The following is a 12631-nucleotide window of genomic DNA, read 5'->3' as shown; positions in this document are numbered from 1 at the left end:
CCCCCGGCCGTTTAGAGCACCGGCTTACGATCCCACTCCCGACTAGCAGGGTGCACTAGCCAGCCCCTCTCACCTGCTGCTATTCCTTGCTACCCCCCTCCTCAATGCCTCCTCCTTCTCCCCCGGAGACGCCAACATATTGCACCTTGGAAGCAGCAGCAGAGGAGAGGGGAGGGAGCCCCATGGTGACATGGTACACCAGTCATTGAAAGTAGGCATGCAGGTGCAGCAGGCAGTGATGAAAGCGAATGGTATGTTAGCATTCATAGCAAAAGGATTTGAGTATAGGAGCAGGGAGGTTCTACTGCAGTTGTACAGGGTCTTGGTGAGACCACACCTGGAGTATTGCGTACAGTTTTGGTCTCCTAATCTGAGGAAAGACATTCTTGCCATAGAGGCAGTACAGAGAAGGTTCACCAGACTGAATCCTGGGATGTCAGGACTTTCATATGAAGAAAGACTCGGCTTGTACTCGCTAGAATTTAGAAGATTGAGGGGGGATCTTATAGAAACTTACAAAATTCTTAAGGGGTTGGACAGGCTAGATGCAGGAAGATTGTTCCTGATGTTGGGGAAGTCCAGAACAAGGGGTCACAGTTTAAGGATAAGGGGGAAGTCTTTTAGGACCGAGATGAGAAACGCATTTTTCACACAGTGGTGAATCTCTGGAATTCACTGCCACAGAAGGTAGTTGAGGCCAATTCATTGGCTATATTTAAGAGGGAGTTAGATGTGGCCCTTGTGGCTAAAGGGATCAGGGGGTATGGAGAGAAGGCAGGTACAGGATACTGAGTTGGATGATCAGCCATGATCATATTGAATGGCGGTGCTGGCTCGAAGGACCGAATGGCCTACTCCTGCACCTAATGTCTATGTTTCTATGTGACCGAGGGGGCACACTGAAACACAAAGTGCTAGAGTAACTCAGCCGACTGGATCAGTCTGAGGAAGGGTCCCAATGTCACCTCCTCGTGTTCTCCAGAGATCCTGACCCCAACACTTGGTGCCCTTTCGTCTATTAACAATCATCTGCAGTCTTTGGCAATAATGGACACCACTCCCTCAACTACGGTCCATGATAAAGTTGGTTTACTTTAGTCTCTTCAGTGTAGTTTATTGTCACGTGTACCAAGGTGCAGTGAATTGAATACCTTTATGACAATAAAGGTATTCAATTCAATTCAATTCAATGCAGTGAAAAGCTTTTGTGGCCTGCCAACCAGTCAGCGGAAAGACAATACATGATTACAATGAAGCCATTTACAGTGTACAAATACATGATTAGGGAATAATGTTTAGTGCAAGGTATGGATTGAAGGGCCTGTTTCCATGCTGTATCACTAAACTAATGTAAATTCTTTTTAAAGGTACAATACATGTGGTATAACAGAATGGATATTTCCACAATAGGTGATTCATTGAAAATAGTTCCGTTTAGTTTACAGAGATGCAGTGAAAAGCTTCTGTTGCGTACCATCCAGTCAGCAGAAAGACAATACATGATTACAGTCCAGCCGTCCACAGTGTGCAGATATCATATTAGATATCATACAATCATATTATATGACGAGAGACTGCGGATACTGCATATATGCTCAAGATTGGAAGAATGACAAGTGATCTAATTGAAACTTGCAAAATTCATTTAGGATTTGACTGAAGGAGTAGGGAATTAATGTTTCCCCTGGCTGGAACCAAGGGTGTTGGGAGGCCAGTTGCAGTCTCAAAATATGGTGTTTGCCAGTAGAGTTAGACATTAGTTTGCGTTTTCCCCCCCAAGTCAATGATACTTTATTTCTCACATTTGCAACCACACTGTGAAATGTTTAGATCAGGGTTCGGCAACCTACGGCCCCCGGGCCGAATGCGGCCCTTAATCCGAAATCAATCGGCCCACAGGCGGATTTTTTCCCCCGTAATCATCCGCCCCGCCGAGCAGTGGCCGAGCTCTGTCTGTACCGCATCCTGCGCAAAGCTGCCGGCACGGCCACGCACCTTCTGTGAACACGATTAAGAAAGAACTGCAGATGCTGGAAAAATTGAAGGTAGACAAAAATGCTGGAGAAACACAGCGGGTGAGACATACAAGGATTGCATGAGGCTGCCTCACCCGCTGAGTTTCTCCAGCATTTTTTGTCTACCTTCTGTGAACATGTGATTTGATGCCTGCCATACGGGGCGGGATCCGTGTGTACACGTGATAGATGTGGCCCGCCATCCGCTCACAGACATGCGTCCCGGCCCCCATGCAGAACAAGGTTGCCCACCCCTGGTATAGATGCACCATACAGCTTCTATAGATACGTCGCAGAGAGCATTTTATCGGGATGCATCACAGCTCGGTTTGGGAACGGCTCCATCCAAGACCGCAAGAAATTGCAGCGAATTGTGGACGCAGTCCAGACCATCACATAAACCAACCTCCCTTCCATTGATTCCATTTACAACTCACGCTGCCACGGCAAGACCAGCAGCATAATCAAGGACGAGTCGCACCCTGGTCACTCACTCTTCTCCCCTCTCCCATCGGGCAAAACGTACAGAAGTGTGAAAACGCACACCTCCAGATTCAGGGACAGTTTCTTCCCAGCTGTTATCAGGCAACTGAATCATCCTACCACAACCAGAGAGCAGTGCTGAACTACTATCTACCTCTCTGGTGACCCTCGGACTATCCTTGATCGGACTTTGCTGGCTTTACCTTGCACTAAACGTTATTCCCTTATCATGTATCTGTACACTGTAAATGGCTCGATTGTAATCATGTATTGTCTTTCAGCTGACTGGTTAGCACGCAGCAAAAGCTTTTCACTGTACCTCGGTACACGTGACAATAAACTAAACTAACAAACTAACTACTAGTACTTGGCAAAGGGTAAGTCACACAGATAAATACATTTAAGGAGAAATGTAAACAGCCACCAAGTTTTTATTTACAAGCGGTGGGTGTCTGGAACGCGCTGCCAGGGGTTTAAGTTAGTTTATTATCAGTGTCTATCTTCACATTACTCTAAATGTGGCCTCATACGTCTTATACATTCTTTCAATTACTTCTGGAAATACCACAACATTAAGAGCATCGCAGTGTAAACGTTGATTAGAATAAATAGTGGTGATGAGTTTGTTTAAGTCTGAAGAAGGGTCTCGACCCGAAACGTCACCTGTTCCTTCGCTCCATAGATGCTGCCTCACCCGCTGAGTTTCTCCAGCATTTTTGTCTACCTTCGATTTTTCCAGCATCTGCAGTTCCTTCTTAAACAGTTTGTTTAAGTTTTGTTTATTGTCACGTGTACTGAGGTACAGTGAAAAGCTTTTTTGTTGCGTGCTATCCATTCAGTGGAAAGACTATACATGATTACAATCAAGCCATCCACAGTGTACAGATACAGGGTAAAGGGAATAACGTTTAGCGCTAGGTAACATCCAGTAAAGTCCAATTAAAGATAGTCCGAGTGTCTCCAATGAGGTAGGTGGTAGCTCAGGACTGCACTCTGGTTGTGGTAGGATGGTTCAGTTGCCTGATAACAGCTGGGAAGAAACTGTCCCTGAATCTGGAGGTGTGCGTTTTCACACTTCTGTACCTCTTGCCTGATGGGAGAGGGGAGAAGAGGGAGTGGCCTCTGTGTGAGTGGTGGAGGCAGTGGTGTGGAGGCAGATATGATAGTGGCTATAAAGAAGCTTTAAGATAGGCACACGATGTAAGGAGAAAGGGAGAGGGTATAGGGACACATGCAGGCAGAGGAGACTAGTTTATCATGTTTGGCACGGACATTGTGGGCCGAATGGCCTGCTCCTGTGCTTCTCCACGTTCTGAATATTGACTGGACCAAACAGGACCAAAGGAAAGTGAAGCCATGTTGTAGTTAGAATTAGAATCAAGGAAGTTGTATAATACACTCAGGAATGCTTTTTCTCCCAGCGATTGTTATCACCACGGTAAACTACACGCAGCTGAGAAGGTTTGTTTTGCACTGATTGATGTTATTCTAGCTCCCCGGGAATATAATGACCAGTTTAAAGAGGCTGACAAAAATGCTGGGGAAACTCAGCGGGTGAGGCAGCATCTATGGAGCGAAGGAAATAGGCGACGTTTCGGGCCGAGACCCTTCTTCAGACGGTTTAAAGAGGTTGATGTGAGCAGGCTTGAAGCCTAGGTGTAAACAGACCTAGTAATGCTCATGTTGAATATTACTTCTGGGTACACAGTTCCCAGGAGAGGAGGACTGGAGAGAGGAGAGGAGATGAGAGGGCAGGGAGGTGAGGGGAAGAGAGGAGAGAGAGAGGAGAGGAGAGGGGAGACAAGAGAAGAGGAGGAGATGAGAGGGAGGGGAGAGGAGAAGGGAGGGGAGGGGAAGAGAGGAGAGAGGGGAGACGAGAGAAAAGGAGGGGATGAGAGGGAGGGGAGAGGAGAGGAGGAGAAGGGAGGGGAGGCTACAAGAGAGGAGAGGAGAGGAGAAGTGGTGGGGGAGAGGAGGGGGAGACAACCCACACACTGGGTTACACAGTTCCCACGCTTCCCAGAAACGTAGACACAAAATGCTGGAGTAACTCGGCGGGACAGACAGCGTCTCTGCATGGAAGGAATGGGTGCCGTTTCGAGTCGAGACCCTTCTTCAGACTCTCAGTCTCGACCCAAAACGTCACCCATTCCTTCCATCCAGAGATGCTGCTCGTCCCGCTGAGTTACTCCAGAATTTTGTGTCTATCTTGGGTGTAAACCAGCACCTGCAGTTCCTTCCTGCACACTTGCCAGACACTTGCCATGTTTCCGGGAAAGCTTTGTCATTCTGCAAAAAGCTGGGGGGACTCGATGGGACTGGCAGCATCTCGAAAGGGAATGGACAAACGACGTTTCAGGTCGGCCTCTTCTTCGTACCCCAGTTCCTGCCCAAAACATCATTTGTCTGCAGCGTGAGGTGTAGATGGAGTCTGTGTAAGGGAGGTTGCTTTGTGTGATGGTCTGGGCTGCGTCCACAATTCGTTGCGATTTCCTGCAGTCCTGGATGGAGCTGTTCCCAAACCGTGCTGTGATGCATCCCGATAAAATGCCTTCAGCGGCGCATCTGTAGAAGTTGGTGAGAGTTCCTAATTTGAGGAAGGACATTCTTGCTATTGAGGGAGTGCAGCGTAGGTTTACAAGGTTAATTCCCGGGATGGTGGGACAGTCATTTGCTGAGAGAATGGAGCGGCTGGGCTTGTACACTCTGGAGTTTAGAAGGATGAGAGGATATCTCATTGAAACATATAAGATTGTTAAGGGCTTGGACATGCTAGAGGCAGGAAACATGTTCCTGATGTTGGGGGGGTCCAGAACCAGGGGCCACAGTTTAAGAATAAGGAGTAAGCCATTTAGAACGGAGACGAGGAAACACTTTTTCTCCCAGAGAGTGGTGAGTCTGTGGATTTCTCTGCCTCAGAGGGCGGTGGAGGCCGGTTCTCTGGATGCTTTCAAGGGAGAGTTATATAGGGCTCTTAAAAATAGCAGAGTCAGGGCATATGGGGAGAAAGCAGGAATGGGGTACTGATTGGGGATGATCAGCCATGATCACATTGAATGGTGGTGCTGGCTCAAAGGACCGAATAGCCTACTCCTGCACCTATTGTCTATTGTCTATTGTCGGGGACATGACAAACTTCCTAATCCTTCTACGAAAGCTCAATGCTACTCTATTGTCGTGTATTCACTGCATGGTGAAATTCTTTAGGCGTTGCCATATTTTGACACCATTTAAAAAAAAAGAATAAGTCCAAAGCCTGCTCCACATGCCGGAGGTAGTGGAGAGAACCCGATCGAGGTAAGCCCCAGGCTGCTGCAACTCCGTCACCCTCCACCTGCTCTCTCCGCACACCCATGGCCCTCTCCTCACCCAACCACTTTGTGTCCCAGGGGCTCGTCCTGCATTCGACTTTGAAGGAGCTGGAGGCAATCAATCAATCAGATGTTTTCATCACATGCACGATGTAGTGCAGTGATATGAACTTGTCAGCAGCGGTACAATCAAAAAGAACACACAATACACAATAAAAATTTAACACAAACATCCACCACCACATTCTTCGCTGTGGTGGAAGGCACAAAGTACAGTCAGTCCTCCTCCATTGTTCCCCCATGGACGGAACCATAAACCTCCGCAGTCGCCGCTGTGGGCGGCCAGATGTACAGACGTCTCTTCTGGAAGGTAAAGGGCCTGTCCCACTTGGCCGTCATTTGTACCTCATTTACATGTCATATGTAAAACATTGCGCGCAAATCACGTGTCAGCACAGCCGTCTGGTGCACGTGACATCATTAGAATACCCTGCAGCGCGCGGCAGGACGTTGACGCACGGTGACGTAACCATGCGTCACCACGCGATACACGAGATGTCGGGACACCAGTGTACGGCGCCAATGCGTCAGCGTGCATACGTGATACGTCACGTAGGTGACGTGTGAGGATTTCATTACACTGAAATCCTGGAGCGCCGCACGATATCGCGCACCACCACATGCAATTCCACGCCTCACCATGCGCATCATGTGAGTCACCCACACGCACCCCACGTGTCGACCTATTTTACATATGACGTGTAAATGAGGCGCAAATGAATGTCCTTAAGTCCCGAACCAGTGCGTCCCTACCGGAGACCGCGGCTTCAAGATGATGTAGGCCGCAGGCCGGCGGTCGGAGCTCTTCTCCAGGGATCCCCTCCGAGGGATCCCGCTCCGGATGGTAAGTCCACGCCACGCCCACGGCTAGAAGCTCCGCAGACCGCAACTTCAAGATGTTGTAGGCATGTTGTGGACCAGTACCCTGGTCCCTCCTGCCAGCCCATTCCTCACATCCTCTTCCTCAACTCCCTGCTCAGCCAGAGTCATCCGAGTTCAATTTGGAGGATTCAATGTGTAAGAAGGAACTGCAGATGCTGGTTTCAACCAAAAATAGACATAAAAAACTGGAGTAACAATAGGCAATAGATGCAGGAGTAGGCCATTTGACCCTTCAAGCCAGCACCGCCATTCACTGTGATCATGGCTGATCATCCACATTCAGTACCCCGTTCCTGCCTTCTCACCATATCCCCATATCTTTAAGAGCTCTAACTCTCCCTTGAAAGCATCCAGAGAATTGGCCTCCACCGCCTTTTGAGGCAGAGAATTCCACAGATTCACATCTCTCCGGGTGAAAAGGTTTTTCCTCGTCTCCGTTCTAAAAGGCCTACACCTTATTCTTAAACTGTGGCCCCTGCTTCTGGACTCCCCCAACATCGGGAACATGTTTCCTGCCTCTAGTGTGTTCAATCCCTTAATAATCTTACGTTTCAATAAGATGCCCTCTCATCCTCCTGTGGCGCTGAGTTACTCCAGCATTTTGTGTCTATCTTTGGAGGATTCAATGTTCTTATTGTTAGGTTGTATGCTCTCCAAATGGAATGAGAGGTGCTGTTCCTCCAGTTTGTGTTCGACCTCACTCTGGCAGTGGAGGAGGCCCAGGACAGGCAGGGAGGTCAGTGTGGGAATGGGAATGGGAAGGGGAGGTAAAAGGTTGAGGTGTTGGTGTGCTATCATGGCCACTGCAAAAATGCCTAAACCTCAAACCTAAACCTCCCGGTTGCCAAACACTTTAATTCCCCGTCCCGTTCCCACACTGACCTTTCTGTCCTGGGCCTCCTCCATTGTCAGAGTGAGGTCAAACGCAAATTGGAGGAACAGCTTCTCATATTTTGATTGGGCAGCTTACAGCCCAGCGGTAAGATTTTGATGTCTCTAACTTCAAGTAACCTCTACTCTCTCCACCCCTCCCTCACCCGTCGTACCAGCTTCAAAGTCGTCTTGTTGAGTCTCATTGTCTGTAACTCGTTTTCACCTAGCACACAGCTAACAATGGCCTGTGTAGGATGGAACTGCAGACGCTGGTTTAAACCAAAGATGGACACAAAAACCTCAGCGGGTCAGGCAGCATCTCTGGATAGACGGAATGGGTGACGTTTTGGGTTGAGACCCTTCTTCAGACAACGGCCTGTTTCCTTCATCATCGTTACTTTGTTGCATATCTTTCATATATAACCATATAACAATTCCAGCACGGAAACAGGCCATCTCGACCCTTCTAGTCCGTGCCGAACACGTATTCTCCCCTAGTCCCATATACCTGCGCTCAGACCATAACCCTCCATTCCTTTCCCGTCCATATAACTATCCAATTTATTTTTAAATAATAAAAACGAACCTGCCTCCACCACCTTCACTGGAAGCTCATTCCACACAGCCACCACTCTCTGAGTAAAGAAGTTCCCCTTCATGTTCCCCCTAAACTTCTGTCCCTTAATTCTCAAGTCATGTCCCCTTGTTTGAATCTTCCCTACTCTCAGTGGGAAAAGCTTATCCACGTCAACTCTGTCTATCCCTCTCATCATTTTAAAGACCTCTATCAAGTCCTCCCTTAACCTTCTGCGCTCCAAAGAATAAAGCCCTAACTTGTTCAACCTTTCTCTGTAACTTAGTTGCTGAAGCCCAGGCAACATTCTAGTAAATCTCCTCTGTACTCTCTCCATTTTGTTGACATCCTTCCTATAATTAGGTGACCAAAATTGTACCCCATACCCCAGAATTAGCCTCACCAATGCCTTGTACAATTTTAACATTACATCCCAGCTTCTATACTCAATGCTCTGATTTATAAAGGCCAGCACACCAAAAGCTTTCTTTACCACCCTATCTACATGAGATTCCACTTTCAGGGAACTGTGCACAGTTATTCCCAGATCCCTCTGTTCACCTGCATTCTTCAATTCCCTACCATTTACCATGTACGTCCTATTTTGATTTGTCCTGCCAAGATGTAGCACCTCACACTTATCAGCATTAAACTCCATCTGCCATCTTTCAGTCCACTCTTCCAACTGACATAAATCTCTCTGTAGACTTTGAAAATCTACTTCATTATCCACAACCCCACCTATCTTAGTATCATCTGCATACTTACTAATCCAATTTACCACACCATCATCCAGATCATTGATGTACATGACAAACAACATTTGTTCTCTATCTCTCTGGAACACCGTCTATATCTCCAATTTCCCTTTCAATTCAGATTCAATCTTTATTGTCATTGTGCAGTGTACAGTATAGAAACAACGAAATGCAGTTAGCATCTCCCTAGAAGAGCGAACATAGAATAATGAGCAATAAATATATATATATGTACATACAGTAGTAGTAGTGCAATTTTTCTGGGGGAGGAGTGTCCGGGAGGGCGGGGGGGGGGGGGGGGTGACTGACGCAGGGAAGAAGCTGTTCCTGGACCTGCTGGTCCGGCAACGGAGAGACCTGTAGCACCTCCCGGATGGTAGGAGGGTAAACAGTCCATGGTTGGGGTGAGAGCAGTCGGTGACGATGCTGCGCGCCCTTCGCAGACAACGCTTGCTTTGGACAGACTCAATGGAGGGGAGTGAGGAACCGATGATGCTTTGGGCAGTTTTCACCACCCTCTGCAGTGCTTTCCGGTCGGAGACAGAGCAGTTGCCATACCATACTGTGATACAGTTGGTAAGGATGCTCTCGATGGTGCAGCGGTAGAAGTTCACCAGAATCTGAGGAGACAGATGGATCTTCTTTAGTCTCCTCAGGAAGAAGAGACGCTGGTGAGCCTTCTTGACCAGAGTTGAGGTATTGTGGGTCCAAGAGAGACCCTTCTTCAAACTGACTCTCAGTTTGAAGAAGGGTCTTGAACCCGGGTCTCTGGCGCTGTGAGGCAGCAACTCTACCACTGCAACTGGTGACCTTATAGAGGTGTGTAAAATCATGAGGGGATAGGGTGAATACACAGAGGCTTTTCCCCAGAGAAGGGGAATAAAGAACCAGAAGGCACAGGTTTAAGGTGAGGGGGGGGGGGCAGTTTAATAGGAACCTGAGGGGCAGCTTTTTCACCTAGAGGGTGGGTATACGGATCCAGCTGCCAGACGAGGTGGATGAGGCGGTTACTAGAACAGTAATAACAAAATGAGGGGAATATCTTTAGCCAAAGTGCGGTGAATCTATGGAATTCATTCTACGGATGGCGGTGGAGGCCAAGTCGGGTATTTTTATAGCAGAGTTCTTATAGTAGGTTCTTGATTAGTATGGGTGTCAAAAGTTACAGGGAGAAGGCAGGAGAATGGGGTTAAAAGGGAAAAATAGGTTAGCCATGATCAAATGGTGGAAAAGACTGGATGGGCCGAATGGCCTAATTCTGCTCCTATACCTTATGTCCTTATATAAAAGACACTTGGACGTTCATAGATAGAAAAGGGATATGGGCCAAATGGGAAAAGCTTACATGGGGCACCTTGGACAAGTTCCTGGCCAAGTTGGGCCGAAGGGCCTGTTTCCTTGCAGTATGTCGCCATGCTGGTTAAATAAGCTAAAAAAAGGAGGTAATAACTACAATAGTGACTTTAAATAAAATCATAGCGTCATGCAACTTGGAATCAGGCCCAACCAACTCCAGATCTACAGTGGTTTGAACTGGCCTCTGAATTTGCCCAGAAAACCACTGAGTGGCAACAAACCACATCATGAGAATGTTATAAGAATAAACCTGAATACTTTGCACCACAGGAGAAATGGCTCAGTCTGAAGAAGGGTCTCAACCCGAAACGTCGCCCATTCTTTCTCTCCAGTGGTGCTGCCTGTCCCGCTGAGTTACTCCAGCATTTTGCGTCTATCTTCGGAGAAATGGGTGAAGTTTCAAAGGTAGACATGGCCAACCTTCTTAAGGGCCTGTCCCACTGTACGAGCTAATTCAAGAGTTTTCCCGAGTTTAAAAAAAATCAAACTCGTGGTAAGCACGTAGAATGTACGTAGTGGGTACGTCGGAGCTCGGGACGTCTCTTAGCGGCTCGTAACGCTAACGGCAGGTACGTGGGAAACGCGGTAAGCTCGTGAAGACTCGTGACGATTTTTCAACATGTTGAAAAATGTCCACGAGAGCCCCGAGTACCTACGAGCGGCTATTACCGTAATTCTCCGAGTTCGAATCAGGGGAAACTCGGGAGAACTCTTGAATTACCTCGTACAGTGGGACAGCCCCATAAGTAGTTGCTTCTCTACAATGCAAATAAGCAAGAATTGTTTTGCTTTCATAAATTAGCTTCATGTACACTTTACATTTTATTATTATTTGATTTTAAAGATTACTAGACCAAGTAAGACCCGTTGGGTCCCGTCCCCTCAACGCGCGGTTGCGGGGGGGGAGGGAGGGTGGCCTGCAGCGTCACACACACACTAACCACGCTCCCCCACACACACACACCCATTCACCACCCCCTTGATATTATATTAACATCATTCATTTGCTCCTTTTACCCCATCCCTGCCCTATCAAGCCGCATAGCCCCCAACTTGCAGGCGCGTCTAGAGAGGAAGGGGGGGTACAGAGTGAGGGCAGAGAGAGAGGGGGGGAGGGAGAGGGAGAGGGGAGGGGAGGGAGGGAGAGAGGGGGGTAGGTGAGAGAGAGGGGGGAGTGGGGCAGAGGATGGGGGAGAGAGGAGCGAGGGGAGATAGGGGAGGGAGAGAGAGGAGAGAGAGAGAGGAGGGAGAGAGAGAGGAGGGAGAGAGTGGAGGGGGAGAGAGGAGGGTGGAGAGGAGGAGGGGAGCGGGGCTGCAGCTCGCGGTGGGGACGTCACTCGCAGCGCAGGTGCAGGTCGCAGAGCCATTGTGATGTCGTCAGCCAAAGCCGCTCGGTTTTATTTTCAAAGACATTTCAGATTTGTGAACATTTTTATTAATTACTCAAGAAATAAAGCTGGAAATTTTCAGGTAAGCCGATTTTTGACTCCAGGGGGTAAATCTCTGCCGGAATATGTAAAAATGTTCCCGTTAGCGTGTCGTTTCTTCAAGTAGATTCGTTTTAGGATTATTTTAGGTGGCTCACAAGCTCCATCTGGTGGCAGAGCTCTGGTATAGCTTGGAAGGTACACAAAAATGCTGGAGAAACTCAGCGGGTGCAGCAGCATCTATGGAGCGAAGGAAATAGGCAACATTTCGGGCCGAAACCCTTCATGAGCATCTTGCCAACTTTGTTCAGTTTAGTTTAGTTTTGAGATACAGCGCGGAAACAGGCCCTTCGGCCCACCGAGTCTACACCGACCAGCGATCCCCGCTCAGTAACACTATCCTGCACACGCTGGGGACAATTTACAATTTTACCAAAGCTAATTAACCTACAAACTTGTACGTATTTGGAGGTAGACAAAAATGCTGGAGAAACACAGCGGGTGAGTTTCCCCAGCATTTTTGTCTACCTATTTTCCAGCAGTCACGAGGAGAACGTACAAACTCCGTACAGACAGCACCCGTAGTCGGAATCGAACCCGGGTCTCCGGTGCTGCAAGTGGTGTAAGGCAACAACTCTACCACTGTACCACTGTGACCGCCCTTACTGTTCCCTCTACCCCAGCCTAGAATTGGTATTAATGTGGGTTTATTATTTTTGAGTATGAGTTTATTGTCACGTGTATCGAGGTACAGTGAAAAGCTTTTGTTGCGTGCTAACCAGTCAGCAGAAAGACAACACATGATTACAATCAGGCCATCCACACCAAAGATCCTATAGCGAGCAAGATGGTCCACTCGACGAAAGGACGTAGTACGGTCATGGGCAGATTC

Source organism: Amblyraja radiata, chromosome 5 (assembly GCF_010909765.2).
Source record: "Amblyraja radiata isolate CabotCenter1 chromosome 5, sAmbRad1.1.pri, whole genome shotgun sequence".
Classification (NCBI taxonomy): domain Eukaryota; kingdom Metazoa; phylum Chordata; class Chondrichthyes; order Rajiformes; family Rajidae; genus Amblyraja; species Amblyraja radiata.
The sequence above is the reverse complement of the archived record's forward strand: the minus strand, read 5'-3'. Positions refer to the sequence as shown.